The sequence below is a fragment of the Kogia breviceps genome, chromosome 6 (assembly GCF_026419965.1).
Source record: "Kogia breviceps isolate mKogBre1 chromosome 6, mKogBre1 haplotype 1, whole genome shotgun sequence".
In the NCBI taxonomy this organism is placed as follows: Eukaryota; Metazoa; Chordata; class Mammalia; order Artiodactyla; family Physeteridae; genus Kogia; species Kogia breviceps.
This window is the reverse complement of record NC_081315.1, coordinates 112,124,679-112,145,232: the sequence shown is the minus strand read 5'-3', so window position 1 is coordinate 112,145,232 and position 20,554 is coordinate 112,124,679. Positions and strand designations below refer to the sequence as shown.

Below are 20,554 nucleotides of genomic sequence, written 5' to 3'. Positions count from 1 at the left end.
ATACTCGTCACCCAATTACCCCCACTGGTAACACTTTGCAAAACTATAGCACAGCATCACAAACCAGACAATCAATGTTCATACAAGCCATCCACCTTATTCAGATTTCCCTGGGTTTATATGGACTCACGTGTGTGCGTGTGCATGTGCGTGTGTGTGTTTAGTCCTGTGCAACATTGTCACATGTGTAGCTCTGTGTGCCACGACCACGGTCAAGATACAGAACAGTTCCAGACAAGGACCCCTCCTGCTAACCCTTTATAGTCACAGCCATCTCCCCGACTCCTGGCAACCACTAATTAGTTCTCTATTTCTAGAGTTTTGTCATTTTGATAAAGTTATATAAATGGAATCATACAGCTGTTCTCACTCCCCACCATCCCCATCCTTTGCATTTGAAAGTGAATTGATGGAGAGCATGGCCTTGGGGTCATAGAAACCTGGCTGTAATTTCCAGCTCCTTTTCGTCAGAGTGACTTGGCCTCTCTGAGTTTCCACTGTCTCATCTAGAAAATGGGAATCACAGCACCTGCCCTGCAGGGATGGAAGGAGGTAAGCTTTTCAGCTATGTTCACCAGCGGTGTTACCAACTGAGTACATTTAATAGACCCCCGACCCTCTTTTAGGTGTGTCTTGATCGGAATCTATTTAAATAGCCGAAGCAGCCTGTGAAGTAGGTTCTGTTCTTCCCATTACTCAGATGAGGGAACTGAGGTTCAAGGTAACCTCGGGACCAGATGGTGGACCCAGGATTCACATCCCAGACCATCTGGCAGGTGTGCAGTATGGCAGCCCTAGGAAACCAATAGACATTCATATATATTAACTCATTTGAAAGCCAAAGCTAGGAGGTTATTACCATTATAAGCTCCACTTTACAGATGGGGAAACTGAGGAAAGTAAAAGGGCAATAACTTGCCTAAGGTCACCAGCTAGTAAGTGACAGATTTGGGATCCAGGGCAGGCAGCCAGGCTCCTGCAGTGGCGGGCACGAACCTCAGGTTCACCCCGGCAGAATCCCCTCTCCAACGCTCTCATAAGTTCACAGCCTTCACAGCCAGGGGAGCTACAACTTCTTGGAGCAGCACCTCTGATGAGAGCCTTTGTCCTCATGATGCTGAGCTGAAACCTACCTCCCTGTGATGTCCAGGCCTGGGTCACACACCACAAGTCCCACGTGCCAGGGAGGCCGCTTTGGAGGAGAGGGATGGGCTCTTGGCCTCCACGTTACTGCTTCCTGTGTCTGGGCCCTGGGGCCCCCTCATCCCTAGTGAGGAAGTAGTGATGGTACCTGACTTGTAGGCTTGTCCTGAGGGTGTGCAGTGAGCTCACAGTGGCAGTAGGCGTGGATTCTCTGCAAAGTAAGGAGGGTAAAGCTGCAGGCTCCTCCAGGACTGGGGAGGGCTTGAGCTATGGGTTCAGGTGGTCACATGGTTTTGACAATTTTGCAAATGTGAGATATTTTAGCCACAGTTGGTCAAGCCCACTGCTGGGGCTGCCGTAACAAAGTACCATAGACTATATGGCACAGAACTTATTTTCTCACGATTCTGGAGGCTATAAGTCCATGATCAAGGTTGGGGAAGGTTGGTTTCCTCTGAGGCCTCTCTCCTTGGCTTGCAGATGGCCGTCTCCTCCCTGTGTCCTCACGTGACCTTCCTGTTGTGTGTGTCTGTGTCTTAATCTCCTCTTCTTACAAGGACACCAGTCATGTCAGATTTGGAAACACCCTAAAGACCTCATTTACCTTAATTAGCTCATTAAAGACCTTGTCTTTAAATACAGCCAGAGTTCGAGGTGCTGGGGCCTAGGGCTACAACATATGAATCTGGGGGACACAGTTCAGCCCATAACACCCACTGTCTCTTTCCCACTGGTTTCCCATCATTATACTCCTCATGTTGGGAGGTGCTGGCATGGCTGAAGGCATTTTGGGGATGTAGCTGAAGGGAAGTTGAATGGAGGATGTCTTGATGTGAGTTTAGTGGGCTACGTGTATATGGTTCTCAGCCAATCTGTGTAGGTCGAGTTATTGCTCCCTGAGCAGGTACGATGGCTTCCAGGTGTGCCCTTCCCCACACTGTGCCAAGCCAGGGCCACCTGATGCCTGAGTAAATGGGTAGAGGAGGAACGAGGTTTAAAAGGTAATTTTTCCAATGGGGAGACCTGGATTTGCAAACCTTCAGAGTCAGAAAGCAACCTTGGAATCACCTAATCCAGGGCCTCTCAGGCCTCAGCAGACATTGGAATCATGGGGGCACTTAGTAAAATACCGATTCCTGGGCCCTGCTATTCCAAGGCCCCACTTCAGCGAGATGCAGAGGAGCCCGGGCATCTTCATTTTTTATATGTTTCCACATGTGCCTGTGAGGGGCACTAGGTTTTGGAACTGCTGGCAGAGTCGTCTTCTGGAAGATTTGTATAATTTCCAGAAGACTTATTTGAATCTGTACAATTGCCTTTTGTCCCCCAAATTAATAAAATCACAATGAGGAAACTGAAAAAAAAAGCAAGTCTTCCAAATCCTAGTGTTCATTTATGAAACAATGATAGAGGTCTTCCCAAATTTGACAACAATTCCAACAATGTACATGACTACTAATAATGACTTATGAAGCTGAAAGAAAGTTTTCTAATTAATGTTTTATAAAAATCCATCATTAGGGACTTCCCTGGTGGTCCAGTGGTTAAGACTCCGTGCTCCCAATGCGGGGGGCCTGGGTTCACTCCCTGGTCAGGGAACTAGATCCTGCATGCTGCAACTAAAAGATCCCACATGCTGCAAGGAAGATCCCATGTGCTGCAACTAAGACCCGGAGCAGCCAATAAATAAATAAGTAAATAAATATTTTTTTAAGAAATCCATCATTAGAGGAGTACTCTGAATTACTTTCTATTTTCTCCATAGAAAAAAAATATTGCAAAATTATTGTCCTATGAAGAGAGAATTCAAAAAGATGAAAAAGCCAAAAAAATGTAGAGAAAGATATTAGAAAGGTGGATATCAGTTAATTAAAAGTTATTATATTATTTTTCTGGATTTTTTAAATGCTTGTGATATCTGACAACTTGAACATTTGTTGTGATGTTTAAAATTATTCTAAATACATATTCACTTTTGTACTTAATTTTGTATTGTAATTTTAAAATTTCTTTTTCTTAAAGAGGACCTCCCAAATTGCAGAAGCTCCAGGTCCTGTGAAACCTGGTCCACCCCTGCTAGTTGCCAGCTCAAAATCCATTCTCCCCTCTTCCTCGCCAACAGAAACCTGATTTTGTTTCAGGCAACAATGAACCCTCCTTACTTTTTTGTTTTTTAAATTTCTATGAAGCCAGGGGTGGCCATGTGACACTGACTTGGTTCAAGAACAGAGGTCTCTGGGAAGAGTTTCCAGGAAAGTGGTTAAAGGGAGCCAACTGAGTTGAGTTACGCCTTTTGCCCTTCCTTTTCTTTTTTTTCCTTAAGGATTATTTATTTATTATTTACTTTTGGCTGCATCAGGTCATTGTTGCGGCATGCAGGATCTTCTGTTGTGGCGCGTGGACTCTTGCTTGCAGCGTGCAGATTTCTCTCTAATTGTGGCATGCGGTTTTTCTCTTCTCTAGTTGTGGCGCACAGGGTCCAGGGTGGGTGGACTCTGTAGTTGTGGCTCACGGGTTCCAGAGTGTGTGGGCTCTGTAGTTTGTGGCACACAGGCTCTCTAGTTGAGGCGCATGAACTCAGTAGTTGTGGCACACGGGCTTAGTTGCCCCCTGGCATGTGGGATCTTAGTTCCCTGATCAGGGATCAAGTCCATGTCCCCTGAATTAGAAGGTGGATTCTTTTTTTTTTTTTTTTTTTTTTTTTGCGGTACGCGGGACTCTCACTGTTGTGGCCTCTCCCATTGCAGAGCACAGGCTCCGGACGCACAGGCCTAGCGGCCATGGCTCACGGGCTTAGTTGCTCCGCGGCATGTGGGATCTTCCCGGACCAGGGCACGAACCCGTGTCTCCTGCATCGGCAGGCGGATTCTCAACCACTGAGCCACCAGGGAAGCCCAGAAGGTGGATTCTTTACCACTGGACCACCAGGGAAGTCCCTTCCCTTTCTTCTTGACTGGAATAGTGATGAGATGCTGGGGTAAGGGCGACCATCTTGCCACCATGAGGATATAATGAGGAAGAAAATTGTATGCTGAGGATGAAGCAGTGCAAATGGATGAAAGAGGGATGGCTTACCTTTGGGTTTCTTGTTGAGTGAGAAAAAAATAATTTGTTTAGGCCACTGTATAGTTGGCATTTTGATTACTCACAGCCAAATATAATCCCTAACTATTAAAATATGCATGTATCAACGTACCCCAGACTGAGTGGCTTAAACAAGAGAAATTTATTGTTTTTCAGTTCTGGAAGCTATAAGTCTGAGATCAAGGTATCAGCATGGCCATGCACCCTCTGAAGGTGCCAGGGAAACGTCTGTTCCAGGGCTCTCTCCTAGCTTCTGGGGGTTTGCTGGCAATCTTTGGCATTCATTGGCTTACTGATGCATCACTCTGATTTCTGCCTTCATGTTCACATAGCATTCTCCCTGTATGTGTCTCTGTGTCTAAATCTCCCCTTTTTATAAGGACACCAGTCATATTAGATTAAGGCCCACCTCACTCCAGTACAACCTCATCTTAACTAATTAATATGCAATGAACCTATTTCCAAAAAAGGTCACATTCTGAGATATGGAGTTAAGACCTCAACGTTTGATTTTTTTTGGAATGCAAGTCAACCCATAACACCAGGGCCATCCCTGATGCCTCTTCTCTCTGGGTGCCTCCTGTCTAAGCCTTGAGCAAGTCTTGCCAATTTGATGCTTGACCCTCTCTGATACTCCTCTTCCCTTGCCACCAAAGCCACACCCACCCACCTCTTTGATCCACGCTTGCCTTCTTCAGTCCACAGTCCATGGGAAGCCAGTGCATCTGTTAATGAGAGTCTCAGATCTGTTCACAGATATTCCAGTTCTTCCCATCTACTGGGAAGACGGGAGGTCTGCACTTCTCATCCTGATTCAAGTCAGGAATGGCCATGTGACTTGCATTGGCCAATGAGCCATGAGGGGAAGTGATGTGTCTCTTCCAAGTGGAAACTTTAAAAGCCAGTACAATTTGCCACCTTTCATTCAAACTGACAAAAATATTGTGGGTATGATACACAGTTTCAGATAGAGCCTCATCAGCTTGGGCTCCTGATTCACTAGAGCAACCAGAGCCCCCTGTTGGCCCAGGTGGGATGTGTAGCATGAGCAAGATGGTGAGATTTGAGTTTGTTTGTTACTGGGGCTTTACATAGCTTATCCTGACACGTACATTTAAAAAATATGAATCTGACAGTGCTCCTACAGACCACCTTCCCTGGTGAGACAGTCTCAGGATAAATTCCAAATTCTTTCCCATAGCCTATGAGAGCTTACATGTGCTGGCCTCTGGCCACCTTCCCATCCTCAGCTTTCCCCACTCTCCCACTTATCTCTCTGTGGCACAGAGACACCCACTTTTTTTTTTTTAGATTCTCAAATAGGCCACATTTTCCTCCAGTCAAGGGGTTTACATGTGCTGTTCCCTTTATGTGCTCTTTCCTCCCTTCTCTTTGCTAGAATGTAAGCTTCAGGAGGGCAGCTGTTTGCTTTCTGTTTTTTCACTGTGGTATCTCTAGATCTTAATGGCTATCTGGTACATAGGACACACCGGTACATAGGATACGTACCTGGTACGATAAATATTTGTGAAACGAAACTGAATGAATGAATCTTTGCCTAGCTAAATGCTACCCTTCCTTCAAGCCTCAGCTGGACATCACATCGTTCATTTTACTATTGTTTGGTGATGCTGTTTTGCCTAGTAGTGAAGCCTCTGGGCTCAGGAGTAAGACTTCTGGCTCTGCCACTTGCTGGTTGTGTTACCTTCAACATTTTCCTTTAACCTCTGACTTCCAGATTGTTATCTATACAAAGGGGGAAACATAGTACCATGGTGGTTGTGTCTTCTGGACCAAGGATGGCCCAGGATGGCCACAGTCTCAGGTTATAAATATCAATACACTCTCTCCAAACTGGGTGTGAGGCCCCTGAGGGTAGGAACGAGATGCCTGGGGCCCTTAGCTCTAGATGGAGCCGCCAGAGTCAGCTTCGACCCAGCGCTGGGCAGAGCGGCTAGGCCGGTGGAGCTCATCAGTAAATTCCCCAGCCCCTCCCTGGCACGAGCCGCTCGGCCCACTGCGCAGGCTCAAGCCTCCCTAAACTCTCGCAGCAGCAGAACAGCTCCCGGCCTCGGCCCCTGGCAGGGGCGGGGCAAACGCCGGACCCACCCCTCTGACTGGCAGGAGGGCGGACCAACCGGAGGGGCGCCCCAGGTGAGGGGCGGGGCCGCGCTGCTAGCCGGGCGCCGGGCTGCCGCGGGAGCTGCAGCCGGGAGTGTGCGGCACGCGCCGACCGGCTGCCCCAAGCGCGGTCACCCGCGTCGCTGCATCTCAACCCCCGCCCCGCCGGGCCGCGCGCGCACATCAGCCCGTCTTCCTCATTTGCTTCTTACGATTTTTTTTTTTTGCATGCCTCCTTTTTCTGTTCCGTTTTGTCCTTTTTAAGGCGGGGGCGGCGGCAGCGTAAGCTCTGGGCGGGGAGGGGGGCGGCCGGAGGATGCGGTGCGGGGCTGCGCTCGCTACGCCCGCTGCTGCTGCTGCCCGGCTCGGGCCTGAGCACCGAGCAGGTGGGTACAGGTGCGCCGGGGGGCGGGAGGCGCGCGATGGCCAAAGGGGAGCCGCGGACTCCACGACCGATGGGCTGACCCATTGGCAAGGGACGCAGTGACCAGTGCCGCCCCGCCCCTCCTCCAGCCTTCGCGCCCCTCCTCCAGCCTTCGCGCCCCCATTTGATACCACTGCCTCTCTCGCGTCTCACCTCCGAGGTCCCGCACCTTTCCGTTCCCATCCCCCAGTCCCCTCCAAATCCCCGCAGTCTCCCAGCCGGAGGACTGCGTCGCCTTCCTACAGACACCCTCTCCTTCTCCCGCCCCCAGCCCTCTCTTTCTTATGCCACCCCCATTTCCACTCCTCTCCCCATTCCGTCTCCAAGCTAAGGAGGGGGAGGGGGATACACCGGGTGCCTCCCGGGAGTGGCGCGGGGGGCGTGGCCGGCCGGTTCTCTCTGGGCCCCACCCACTGAGTAGGTCTGGGTCCCACGGATCTCAGCCGAGGTGGTACAGAGGATGGAGCCCCGGGCCGCGCCGTGGAGGCAGGGGGCCGGGAGGGCGAGGCCGCCCCACCCCACGCACAGCACACGCTGCCGCGGCCCCTGCCACGCACATCCACACGCTGCTCCGCCCACGTGGGCGCCGGGGAGGAGGCTGGAGAAATGCGAAGAAAGGCTGGTACCCACCCTCCTGCCTGGCCGGCGCGCCCTGGGCGTACTCTGCCTCCGGAGATGGCGCACAGAGATTGGCTCCCACGGGGCCGGGCACCTTGCTGGATGCCCTGCGTTCAGGCTAGCGGCCGCTCGGGCCTGCTGCGCCTTCGCCCCCAGCCGCCTGACTCCATCGCTCCATCACTCCACCCGCCCGGCTTCGGGCTCCTGAGCCGGCCTCGTCATCCCTGATAGAGGTTGCCTCCCAGGCTGGAGCCTTTCGCCTAAAGACTCCCCCCTCGCCCCCGCACACACATACACCACCACCACCACCTCCCCTCGCCACACACTCTAGTCTACCCTTCTTCGGAAGTCTTGGCCGGCCTGGGCTCTCCGCCAGCCTTTGCCCAGCTCTCTAAGCTCCAGAGATACTGCATCTAACCCTGGTCCTCCTCCGCCCCCCACACCCCTTCCATGCACACTCACAGGCACACTCTGCTTGGCTTTTGCTCTTGCTCTTCCCTCTCCGGGAACTCCCGTCCTTTAACTGGACAGCTCCTTCTAGAACAAGGCAGGGAGAGCCCCGTGCCCCGCCCAAGCTTTCCTGTATGGCAGAGCTGGACATACTGCTGCCCTATCTGATGGCCTCCGCCTCCCAGACCAGACTAAGAGGTTCTGGCAGAGGGGGGAGAAGCCTAAGCCCCTCGCAGAGGGATCCACCCAGAGTAAATATCCGGCCTAAGTGGGGGGGCCTTCCCCCAACTCAGGGTGACCTGGTATGGGGCAAGGCTGTGGAAGGAGTTGGCTTCTTCTCCAGGGCCTTGGGCAGGTGGGTGGCTCTTCCATGAGCCCAGATGTACGAAGAAGAGGGACAGGTTTGGGGATGGAGTGGGATGGTCAGGACCCCCCCACACTTCCCACCCCCAGGATGCTTGACCAGCAGGGCATTGTCAACTCTCAGAGACCTGCTGGTCTGAGCAAACTTTTCGTTTTGTACAACTCGATGGAGGTTTATGGATTGTTGTACAGTTTTTGTTGCTGAGATGCCTGCATGTGGTCTGTAATGGTGAACATCTCTGCTCAGAGCCTGGGGGTAGCTCTTGCCTTGAGTCTTATCACAGCAAGAAACCCCTCAAAGGGTCAGAGTGTGGGTCCAACAAATGAGCTCATTGCTGTTTTCATCCTTCACAAACCATCCATGGTTACCACTGCCTCCATGACCTCACAAGTTCCTCACATCCCGCCTTCCCTAGCCCACCTCTTCCTCTCCCCACCACAATCTCAGCCACACATGCCAACTCTGTGTCCCCAGATGCATCTTCTCTCTTAGGTTTTCCCCACGTGTTGTGTTTTCTCCCAGAAATGATCCCCTCCTTTGTCTGTCTGGAGAACTCCTATTCATATGACAAGGCCCAGCTCTCATTTTACTTCTCTGTGGTATTCCCTGACTCTGCCAAACAGATTGTGTAGTTCTCTCCCAGAACCTTATATCTGTACGTTGTGTAGTATTTGTGTCATTTTTCCTTAAGCAGACCTTGCCCACTAGAGACTAGGGACACAGTGAAGTCTGAGAGGCAGCCCCTCTTTGGTGGGGCTCCGTCTTCCTGGGGAGGCCTTCACACTGGCACCGGTACTGCCAGCGCTGGAAGAGAGACATGCACAGGGGGAGAGAGCGTGACAGCTCCTTTCCCCCGACCTGAAGTCTTCATGAGGAGGAGGCACGCTGGAGCCCGCTGTCTTAGCACAGAGCAGGTTGGGGCTGGAGAGGGGCAGCACAGGAATGGTTTCTGAGGAGGGCATAAACCAGCAGTGATTGCCGCTGTGTGCTATGGCTGTTTTTTGCCTCCCCGAGGACAGGCTCTCCCTCTCTCCAGGCTGCAGAGCCAGACTGCCTGGGTTCCCCTTCGGGCCCTTCCCCTTTCTCAGCTGTGAGTGGGCAAGTGCTTCCCACCTGGGATTTCTAACTAAAGTGGGGTCCCTTCCTCAGAGAGATTGGGGGTGACTGTGGTATATCCTGGTTCTTCTTTGTCGGCCTCCTTCCCCACTGTGGTTGGGTCAACCTGCAGGGCTTCTGAAGCTGGACTCACCTGTGCTGTTCCTTATGGCTGTGTGATCTTGGGCAAGAGGATTAACCTCTCTGAACCTCCATATCCTGTACAAATGAGGGCAGTGGTCTGTCTTTGGCTGAGTTGATGTGAGATCAGAAGTGTAGTCTCTGGGCACTGGAGGCACTTAAATACGTGGTCATGACAAGGAAGGAGGGTGTCATAAGTGATTTGAAAAAAATAAATCCTTTAGCTTAGTCACAGAGCAAATGGCCTGGTTAGAGGCCCTCTTTGTCCTTCGCAAGCTAACAACATCACGCCAATAAGCTAAATATTCAATAAGCAGGAATGAAAGATGAAAGGGGTGGGTGCCATGTTGACTAATCCCAACTGTGCAGACTCGTGTGAGAAGGTGCTGAGAGCTACATGCAGGAATCCTGAGCTCAGAGTCCACTGGTCCCAGAACAGTTCCTTCGATGCCTCTTTCGTCTAGACTTTCTCCCTGCTCAGTGTTGGGGTGCAGCGGTTACAATAATTTCCACCCAATTCTTAGGAAAACTCGTTAAATTTTTTTTTTTATTGAAAGATAGTTGATTTACAATGTTGTGTTAGTTTCAGTGTACAGCAAAGTGATTCAGCTATATATATATTTCAGATTCTTTTCCATTATAAGTTATTACATATCATTGAGTAGAGTTCCCTGTGCTATGCAGTAGGTCCTCATTGGTTATCTATTTTAAGGAAAATTCTTAATGGAACTAGTGATCATGAGCAGTGGCCACCAGCTAGGTGAGGTGGGCTGGGAGGGAACAGGGGTGGGTTAGAGGAGCTGCATTTGAGAACCACCTCACACCTACTGGCTGTGTGACTTTGGGCAAGTCACTTAACCTCTCTGCGCCCAGTTCCTTTTCCTGTGATGTTCACATAGGGAAAATAGCTCTCTATTGTTGCTTAAACTCCCACTCCTGCCATGAATTATCTCATTTAAACTGCACAGCACCAGGCAGGGTAAGGATTATGTGAGGCCCTGACAAGCAAGGGCTGTGTCTGGAGGTGGAGGCAGAGGTGGAATTAAGGTAGGGGTGTGTGTGTGTGTGTGTGTGTGTGTGTGTGTGCGCGCGCGCAGCGCGCGCACGTGTGTGTGTGCGCGCGTGTGTGTGCACGTGTGTGTGTGTGTGTGTGTGTGTGTGAGGTGGAGGCAGAGGTGGAATTAAGGTAGGGTTGTGTGTGTGTGTGCGCGCGTGCGCGTGCGGGGGAGGGGGGCTATGTCTTGCTCCAGAGGTGGAATTAAGGGGTGTGTGTGTGGGGGGGAGGGGGGCTGTCTCTTGCTCCAGAGGTGGAATTAAGGTGTGTGTGTGTGTGTGTGTGTGTGTGTGTGTGTGTGTGCGCGCGCGCGCGCGCGCGCGCGCGCGCGGGGGAGGGGGGCTGTCTCTAGCTCCAGAGCTTAGATGTCCCTCCATGAAGTATGCTGTTTCCGGTAATGGAAAGAAAACCTTCCTACAGGGCTAGTGTGAGAAATCAATCAGAGGAGTCTTCTCAGTGCTTTTAATAGAAACATGTTACCTTGAAGGCAGTAGTAGCTATTGGTGTTGCTATAGCCTGAGGCTCAGAAAAAACCCCTAGGCTGGCCAGCAGTGGGACCTTGGCTTGCCACTGTAGCCCTGAATGCCTTCTGAAAATGTTTTCTTTGCTTATGCCTTTCCAAAGCCAGATGGACAGCCCAGGGACCATGGGCCAGCAGGCAGGGGCAAGGACAAGGAAGGCGGCCCTGAGGGCCTCATGGTGTGAAGGGCAGGGGTCAGGAGCCCCTCTTGTGGGAGGTGGGAAGGGCAGGACTGTTTGCTGAGAGTAGCCCAGGAGGTAATTAACATGCTGGTTCTGAATCAACCTGAAAGCAGCAGAGACAGGGCGCAGGGGTGCTCAGAGTGAGGGAGGGGCCAGCTCCCCAGTGGGGACAGTGGCTCTGTTCTTGTCTTTGGTGATAGTATTTATTTTCAGAACTGCAACAAGGAGTACTGTGCCTCTCATTGGTCTACAGAAATGAATTGAGATAAATGCTGTTTTTCTTAATTGTAACAGTTAACATTGGCTGAGTACTTACCAAGGGCCAGGGTGTCCGTCAGCCTGCTGCTTGATTTTGTAAAGAAAGTCTTACTGGTTCACAGCCACGTCCATTTGTGTACCTACTGTCTGTGGCTGCTTCGGCCCTGTATTGGCAGAGTTGGGCAGTTGGAGAAGACACCAGTGAAGCCAGAAACATTTACTACCTGGCCCTTTATAGGAGTTTGCCACCCTCTGGTCTGTGCTCTCTCCCTGGTTTGAGTTCATTCAATCCTGAACACAACCCCAGAGGGAGAAGCTCTGCATTTCCTATTTTACAGGTGGGCACAGAGAGGCTGTGAAGCCTACCCAGGGTCACAGAACTAGTAACTGGGAAGCAGGGATTTTTTCCAGCAGGGGAAGAATTTATACTTTTTATTAGCTTCTAACAGAACCTTACCATGTTCAGAGAATGTGGTCTGTATGATACCTATTTTTAAAAATCTGTTGATAATTTCTTTATGTCCTAGTACGTGACCAATTCTTAAAATATCTTTGTTTCAAATATATATCATATTTAATATTAGCCAGTTCTAAGGGAATAGTTCAGTGGCATTAAGTACATTCACATTGTTGTGCAACCATCACCACTATCCGTCTCCAGAGCTTTTCCGTCATCCCAAACTGGCGGCCCATGTTCTTAACCATGACTCCATCCTGCCTTGTGGGAGTTTTGTAGAAAAAAGCAAACATCAGCAGCATCAGAATTTAGCACAGGAGGCGTTGATGGCAGCCTTGGGTTTGAACACCAGCTCTGCCATATGCTGACCGTGGATGGCCGTCTGTACCCTTTGAACCCTGCACAGCTCAGTGTCCTCATCTGTGAAATGGGAATAACCCCAATGCCCATGCTTGCCGTCCACGTGGGTGTAAGGATGAAATAAAGAACAGAGGTGAAGGCCCAGCCTCGTGCGGTGGGCAGTCGCTGTGATGCTGTTCCCTCGAACAGCCACACCCTTCATCAGTCCTTAGGTCAGTCTGTCCTCTCTTTGTGGCTCGTGGTGTCCCCTTTATCCTTTCCAGATCTTGGAATCATCCTCGGGACCCGTCATGTGTCCTAAGGCCCCCAACCGGGCCTCAGAGGACCCATGTGCTGTGTGGAGACAGGTTTCCTGCTGTACTTTCTCCCCTGTGGCCCAGAGTTGGCTGAAGGGCCACTTTAGGGAATGAAAGGAGGTTCTGTTGTGGCCATCCCGGGGCTGCCAAGGGCTGCCCATTGTGGCAGTAATGCCCTTGTGTGTGCCAGGTCAGGGGATGCGCTGGCTCAGCCTGCTGGCCCCCAAGCCTCCATCTCGGCTGCATTTTGATTCAGGAGCCCTGGACTGGCCCCTCGTCCCTTCCTTAGGGCTGGTAGGGGTGGGACACACACTGAGGAGAGTCCTGCTTCCTATGGAGGACAGGAAGACCGTGAGTATCACAGGCGTCGATAGTGGAGGTGAGAGTGATCTGGTAAAGTATCAATAGCTTTCTGCTTTTTTTTAACATTGGAAAGTCTGTCTTCTCTCTTTTCCTTTTCTGTTCTGGTACTTCTGGAGGCTGATCATTCCCATCTGCTTTCTGAGACATGGAGTTTTATTTTATTTAACAGGATCGTGACCTGACCCCTCCTGTTGAAACAATTCTTTTTTCCTCCCCTTCCCCTTTTTAAAAAAATTGAGCTGAAATTCACACAACGTAAGATTAACCATTTTAAAGTATACAATTCAGCGGCATTTAGTACATTCACAGTGTTGTACAGCCAACACCTCTGTCTAGCTTTAAAACACTTTCATCATCCCCAAGGAAAACTCCCTCCTCGTGGAACACTCACTCCCCCTCCCCCTCCCTCAGCCCCTGGCAACCACCCATCTGCCTTCTGTCTCTTTGATTTCCCTATTCTGGAATTTCATATACATTGGCTTATATAATATGTGGCCTTTTGTGTCTGGCTTCTTTCATTCAAGCGTAATATCCTCAAGGTTCATCCAGGTCGTAGCCTGTATCCGTACTTCAGTCCTTTTTGAGGCTGAATAATAGTCCATTGTAAGGATGGACCACATTTTGTTATCCATTCATTTGTTCATGGACTCTTGGGTGGTTTCTACCTTTTGGCTATTGTGCAGAGGGTTTGAAGCATAGCTTAAAGTGTTAACGCTTTCTTCTCGGGGCCTTGGCTACCAGGCTTCTGTTGTGGTGCTTCCACTCTCTCCTCCCACCTGTGCACTGATTCATCCGTTCAGCCACTCATCAGATAGCTATGAATGTGCCCTCCTTGCCAGGCTCTGTGCTGGGAACCTCCAGCCTTGACTTGCTCTTGACATCCGGAGAATGGTTTGTAGATTTCTCATTTTCCAAGCCAGAGTGTGGGAGCACCCTGAAGCAGGAGGGCTGGCCAGGGACCAACCCAGTGGCCCAGAGAGGCAGCTGGCACAGCATAGGGAGCCTTTCCGATGCTTCCTGGAATGTACTGGACTCCCCTGCCCAGAGCGTTGTGTCTGCTGCTTGCTGCCTGGTCAGTTCATCTCCTGCCCTCGCCAGAACTGGCTTCTTCTCACCCTTCAGGTCTCAGCTTCAATTTCCCCTCTTTGGAGAGGTCTTCCCTGCCCTTCTCAGGTAGATGCCCACCTTCCCCCTCCACTGTTATTCTCCCCTTTGGCACCCCGTTTCCTCTGAAATCATCATGATCTGAGATGCGTTTTGTTTCCCCATTTGTGATCATTCCCCCGGTCCTCCTGAGCTAGAATGAAAGCACCGTGAGGGCAGGAACCTCAACTGGCACGTTTTCTATCTCTCAGCACAAGATGTTGGCATGCGGTAGGTGCCTAAGAAATAATTGTTGTTATTGCTTAGAGTCAGATGTGAGTTAATTTCCTAACTCCACCTTGGTAGCTCGGTGATCGGGAGCGCGTTACTTAATCTTTCCAAGCTTCACTTTTTTCTTCCGTTCAGTATGGAGAAAGTTCAGTGTCCCTAGCTCTTGGGGTTGGTGTGAAGGTCAGAAATACCTGTGCAGACGGCCCAGAGCATGTTGGTGTACATTAGTTATTGGTCATCTGGCACTGCTGACACTGGTGGGTCCAGAAGTAGTGGTCATAGTGATTGTGAATGGGCCTCCTAAGTCATATGCTCACTTGCCCTGGGGAATGGAAAACACGCACTGGATTTCAAAGACTTTGTAGGAAAAAAGAGAATGAGAAAGATCTCAGTAATAACTTTAACATTGATGACTTGTTGAAACAAAACTGTTTTGGATATGTCGGGCTAAATGAAATGTATCATTGAAATTTGTTTCGCTGGTTTCTTTTTACTTTTTTAAAGTGTGGCTGCTAGAACATTTAAAATTTTACCTGGGATTCACATTGTATTTTGGGGGGCAGTGCTGCTCTAGACGCTGTGCTCCTCAGGGGCAGGGACCAGGCCCAGAGGATGGTGGCTCTGCCTTCTGTGAAGTATGTGGCCCTGGGCAAGTGAGTTACATTTTTTCCATGCTTCAGTTTCCTCCTCTGTAAACAAGGCGCTCAGTCTGATAACAAAGAGTGACAGTGCACATTTGAGGGCCTCCTGTGTGCCCCCCGGAAGGAACTAGAGTCCCAGGAAGACCAGGCGCGGCAAGGTCCCTGGCCATGGCAGCTTTCATTCTGAGAGAGGGGAGACCCACAAATAAAACACAAACCCCATCACTGAGACTGTGACTGTTACCTGGAGAATATGGGTAAGGAGACTTAGTAAACAATCACAGGGCGATGAGAGCTGGGTCTCTAGCTGGGAACCCTGAGGGCAGACCTTGTGAGGGGAACAGGCGTGGCTCCACGTATAGCCTGGTGCGTGGCAGGCTTTCTGTAACTGGCGGCAATGTGATTAGGATGAAGAGCATTGGGGCACTTCTGAGTCGCCTCCACTCAGTGGCTCTAGCCTTTTTACTCCCTCTGCATGGAATAACCACACCAGAATTTTTCTGTCCTCTGAAGAGATTGCATGTTCATTTCCCATGGCCTCTGAAGGCGGAGGAGATCTCTCCATGCTTCTCAGAGCAGTGGGCAGGGCTGCCCAATGGCCAGAGCTGATTGGTCGAGGGAAGCTGATTCTCAGGGCGTGGCAAGGCCACCTCCCTGTTTCCGGCATCTCCTCTGCTCCAGACCATATCCCCACTGCTTTCTGCCAGACCTGGGAGGGAGTCTGGGTTGGACTCCACTCCCCACCCCGCCAGGAGCCTCGGGGGAGAGAAGGCACATCATCCCTGGGAGTTCTGGTGTCCTGGGGGGGTCACACCCGTCTCCCCAAGCCAGGGTGCCGTGTGTTCCACGTGGAGAGATGCCCATGAAGGGCTTTGTCCAGGTCTTGCAGGGGTCAGCGAATGTCGTCCTCCTCATCTTCCACGTGCACACCTGCCTGCGAGTTGCTGGCCTTCTGTTGCTGCTGCCTGGGTGGGGACTGAGGAGTGGATCGGGCTGACCTGTAAGTGGAAGTGGGTTATTGAGGGCAGCAGCGAGTCTTCCTCTCCAGCCCCTGTTGGGCCCGTACCACCTCATTGGTGAAGAGTGAGTGACTCACCTGAGATTGCCCAGGTAGAAATGGCAGTGATGGGGGTCAGACCTCTGGCTGCTCCAGTTGCTGATTACTTATGAAGAAGAGTGCAGCCAGCTTAGCCTGTGTTCACGGCCCCCATGGCCTGCTCCCAACTCAATTCCCATGTTTCCCTTGGTGAATTGTACCCCCCTCCAAAGCACTGTCCCTTCTTCCAGACCCTCGCTTGCCAGCTCCCTCTACCTGGAATACCTCCCTCACTCGCCCCCCACCTGTGAAACCCTGCAGGTTCCATGGCCCAGCTTGGGACGGTGGAGCCCTAGGAGAGACCTGTTCGCTTACTCTACAAGTGAAGATACAGTGGATGAAGTCACCGGGGCTGGATTAAGATAGGAACAGCCTGGAGGCAGAGGGGCGGACTAAAGAGGCTTCCGGTGCTCTCCTGATCTTGCCAGGGCGGCGTGGCCTGCTCCTGCCTCTCTCCTCCCGGGCCTTCGGTAGAGCGTGCTCCCAGCTGTACCATCTGCCTGCCATCCCTGACTGAGCCAGGCCTTTGCACATGCTGTTCCCTCTGGCAGATCTGCCCATTCGCCTTTCCCACCCCCATGCACCCTTCCCGCCCCCATGCACCCAGTGAACATCCTCCACGTGTGCTTAAGGTCCATCATCAGCCTTCTTTCCTCCAGAAAACCTTCCTTGACGATCCTTCCGCATCCGCAGGCCAGGTCAGCTGTGTCCTCAGGGTTCCCGTCGCTCCGAGCACCCCTCTGTCACTGCCCTGGATTCTGTATTCCAGCTGCCAGTGACCTGTCCGACTCTCCCACTAGACAGAAGTTTCCGGGAAAGTAGGGGCTCTGCCTGGTTCACAGTGGGATTCCCAGAACCCAGCACAGGGTGAGGGGCACAGTAGGTGGTCAATCGCTTTTGGCCTTTAGCCTTGATATTGGCTGTTTGTAGTATTAGGACTGAATTGTTTTCACTTCTGGGCCAAGAAAGGAAAAATGAATATGTTTCATATTCCTATAATGTTAGTGTTGGGAGGGACCGTAACGGCTGCCGTAGGTTCTTCTCTCTGTTGTTTGCATCAGGTCCACTCTGCCCTCAGTAAGCCCCACTCCTTTCTCTGTAGCAGCCTCCTCTAGTGACATCAATTCTCCAAACCTCCGACCCCTCAGGACTCGTGGTTGAAACACCCCTGATGGTTCTATCAGCCCAGAGATGACATTTGTGAAGTTTGTGTAGAACTCAGTAAAGCTACCCTTTCCCTGCACACGGGGATTTCACGGCCTTGCAGTGCAGCCTGCTTTTAGTTAAGGACAATATATATATGTTAGACAGCTGTTCTTCAGAATCCAAACCATGTCCTTGTGTTTACAGGTCATATTTCTTGTTAAAGTGGTCTGATTTTTCCATTTCTCCCAAGCTGCACCTCAGAATACGCTTTGGAAGACACATCTTCTTTTTGGAAGTTGGCAGGGCTGCTTTGTGGGCCAGGGCAGCTGGGTGAGTGAGCTCATTAAGCCTGGCGGTAATTGAGTTTCTGCGGTAAGTCTTGGAGCCTTTCAGGATCAGGGCTGGAAGAGGTTCTTTTGCCAACCAGACACCTTATTTTAAACAACGGCCCGGATGCCCCCAAATCGTGCCTAATCTGTTTATAAACTATTGGGCAAACGGGCACTTTACTTTTAGCATCTATCTCTCCCTGGAAGTGTACCAGATACCCAGGATGAACCCAGTTTATGAGCGCCTGGGCATTACAGCTCCCCTGAGTTTTCTATAGGCATGGCTAAAGGTGAATGCAAGACACTTCATACCAAATATGCAAACAAGTCCTGTTGCTGGATAGGATATCGGAAATTGGGAGTGCTCCAGTCAGAAGATGGGGGAGGGGTGCTGGGTGCCCCAAACCTCAGGTGTTCACGACATAAATTGTGAATTTGGGATTTCACAATTCACAAGCTCCCGGATTGTAGTTTCCCTTCATATTTGTTGATGAACAGAGGGCTTTGTAGGTAAACTAAGAGGTCAAGTGATAAGGAGATTGGGGGCGGTATTAAATCACTCCCTGGAAGGGATGTGGGCTGATCAGTTTGTAGTGTCTCACCTGTTCATTGTAGCTGGTACAGAAAGGCCCTCCACTCACCAGATCTTTGTTAGCATCTGTGCCAGGTGTCTGTGAAAGCAGCACCACAGCACTTGAAAATATCCATGCTATGGACTCTGTTGTGAATTCCAACCATCCTTTCCCACCTTGGTCTGAAGCACTGAACTGTTATGACACTTCTTATCATCACATGTCATGAAGGTGATCCTCAAAACACCGTGAGTGGCCCCATGCCTCCTCTCTGTGGGAAGGTCAAATTCTAGCCTCAAATTCTCCAACCCAGGAATCTGGTAATGGACATTATTATAGATGAGGTTCTATGACTATTGGGTATTGGGTGAATAATTCATTGCTCCTCTCTACTGGAACCAGAGAGAAAAAAATCATGGTTGATTAGAAAATGAACCATTTAAGAAACTAAAAATTAAGCATTTAAGAAACTAAAAAGAATAAGTTCTTTGAAGTTCTTGTTGTGACATATGCCTGATTCATTTAATGCAAAAGAACACAGTAAAGGAAGAATAGAGGAAGTAACATGAGTTACTTGAGTAACTCATGAGTACATGAGACATGTAGCAAACAAAAAGTTAAATGGCAGATGTAAACTCAACTATATCAATAATAACATTAAATGTGAATGGATTAAACAACCCAATCAGGGACTTCCCTGGTCGTCCAGTGGTTAAGAACCTGCCTTCCAATGCAGGGGATGCAGGTTCGACCCCTGGACGGAGAACTGAGATCCCACATGCTGCGGGGCAACTAAGCCTGCGTGCTGCAACTACTGAGCCTGCATGCCGCAACTACAGAGCCCACGTGCTCTGGAGACCATGTGCTACAACTAAAGAGAAGCTGCATGCCGCAACAAAGATCCCACGTACCACAACTAAGACACAATGCAGCCAAAAATAAATAAATAAATAAATATTTTTAAAAACCCCAACCCAATCAAAAGGCAGAGATTGTTAGAGTATATTAAAAATGATCTAACTATATGCTGTCTACAGGTGACATACTGCTTTAGGCTCAAAAATACAAATAGATTGAAAGTAAAAGGATGGAAAAAGATACATCATGCAACGAGCAACCATAAGAAAGTTAGAGTGACTATACTGATATCATACCAGATAGATTTAAAATAAATAGAGATAAAGAAGGACATTTTATAATGACATTTAATAACATTTTACAATGATAAAAGTGTCAATCCATTAGGAAGATATAACAATTATAAACACACATGCATCTAACAACAGAACACCAAAATATCAATATTTGAAGCAAAAACTGATCTAAAAGAAGGGAGAAGTGAATAATTCAGTAATAATATTTGGATACTTCAATACCCTACTTTTAATAATGCATAGAACAACTAGACAGAAGATCAGCAAGGATATAGAAAACTTGAAGGACACTATAAACCAACCAGACTTAACAGACACCTATAGAATACTCCACCAACATAAGAATATATATATACATATACATATGTAGAATTGAGGTATAATTGATATAAACGATTATATTAGTTTCAGGTGTATAACATAATAATTTGATATTTGTATACATTGTGAAATGATCACCAAAATAAGTCTAGTTAACATCCATTGCCACATATAGTTACCAAAAATTTTTGCTTGCGATGAAAACTTTTATTTTGCGGTACGCAGGCCTCTCACTGCTGTGGCCTCTCCCGTTGTGGAGCACAGGCTCCGGACACGCAGGCTCAGCGGCCATGGCTCACGGGCCCAGCCGCTCCGCGGCATGTGGGATCTTCCCGGACCGGGGCACAAATCCATGTCCCCTGCATCAGCAGGCAGATTGTCAACCATTGCGCCACCAGGGAAGCCCCTGGTGAGGAAAACTTTTAAGATCTACTCTCAGCAAGTTTCAAATATACAATATGGTATTATTAACTATAGTCACCATGCTGTATATTGCATCCCCATGAATTGTGTATTTTATAACTGGAAGTTTGAGCTTGGTGACCTCCTTAACCAATTTTGCCCACGCTCCTGTCCCCCCACCTCTGGCAGCCACCAATCTGTTCTCTGTATCTATGAGTTTGGTTTTTGTTGTTGTTTTTTAAGATTCCACATATAAGTGAGATCATGTGGTATTTTTATTTCTCTGTTTGATTTATTTCACTTGGCATAATGCCCTCAAGGTCCATCCATGTCTCACAAACAGCAAGATTTCATTCTTTTTTTGTGGCTGAATAATACTCCATTTTATATGTATCTATTTCATATTTTCTTTATCCATTCATCCACTGATGGAAACTTAGGTTCTTTTAATTTCTTGGCCATTGTAAATAATGCTTCAGTGAACATGGGGGTGTGTTTATCTTTTCAAGTTAGTGTTTTCATTTTCTCTGGGTAAATACCCAGAAGTGGGAATGCTGGATCATGTGGTAGTTCTATTTTTAATTTTTTG

The 20,554-nt window shown here is 49.5% G+C and overlaps 1 protein-coding gene across 7 annotated transcripts in view; it reads left to right on the top strand.

Annotated features, from left to right (window-relative positions):
- The window catches only part of JAKMIP1 (janus kinase and microtubule interacting protein 1), a 148,261-nt gene that overhangs the window by 11,736 nt on the left and 115,971 nt on the right, over window positions 1-20,554 (top strand). For 3 of the 7 annotated variants that reach the window (XM_067036404.1, XM_059067455.2, XM_067036410.1), the window contains exon 1: window positions 6,407-6,734. The exons of 1 other annotated variant lie outside the window; for it this stretch is intronic. The gene's annotated coding sequence lies outside the window, so the exon portion shown is untranslated. Of the gene's footprint in view, window positions 1-6,406; window positions 6,735-12,897; window positions 12,919-20,554 lie in introns of those variants that run through there. 3 more of the 7 variants (XM_067036409.1, XM_067036405.1, XM_067036407.1) reach the window with 2 other exon arrangements.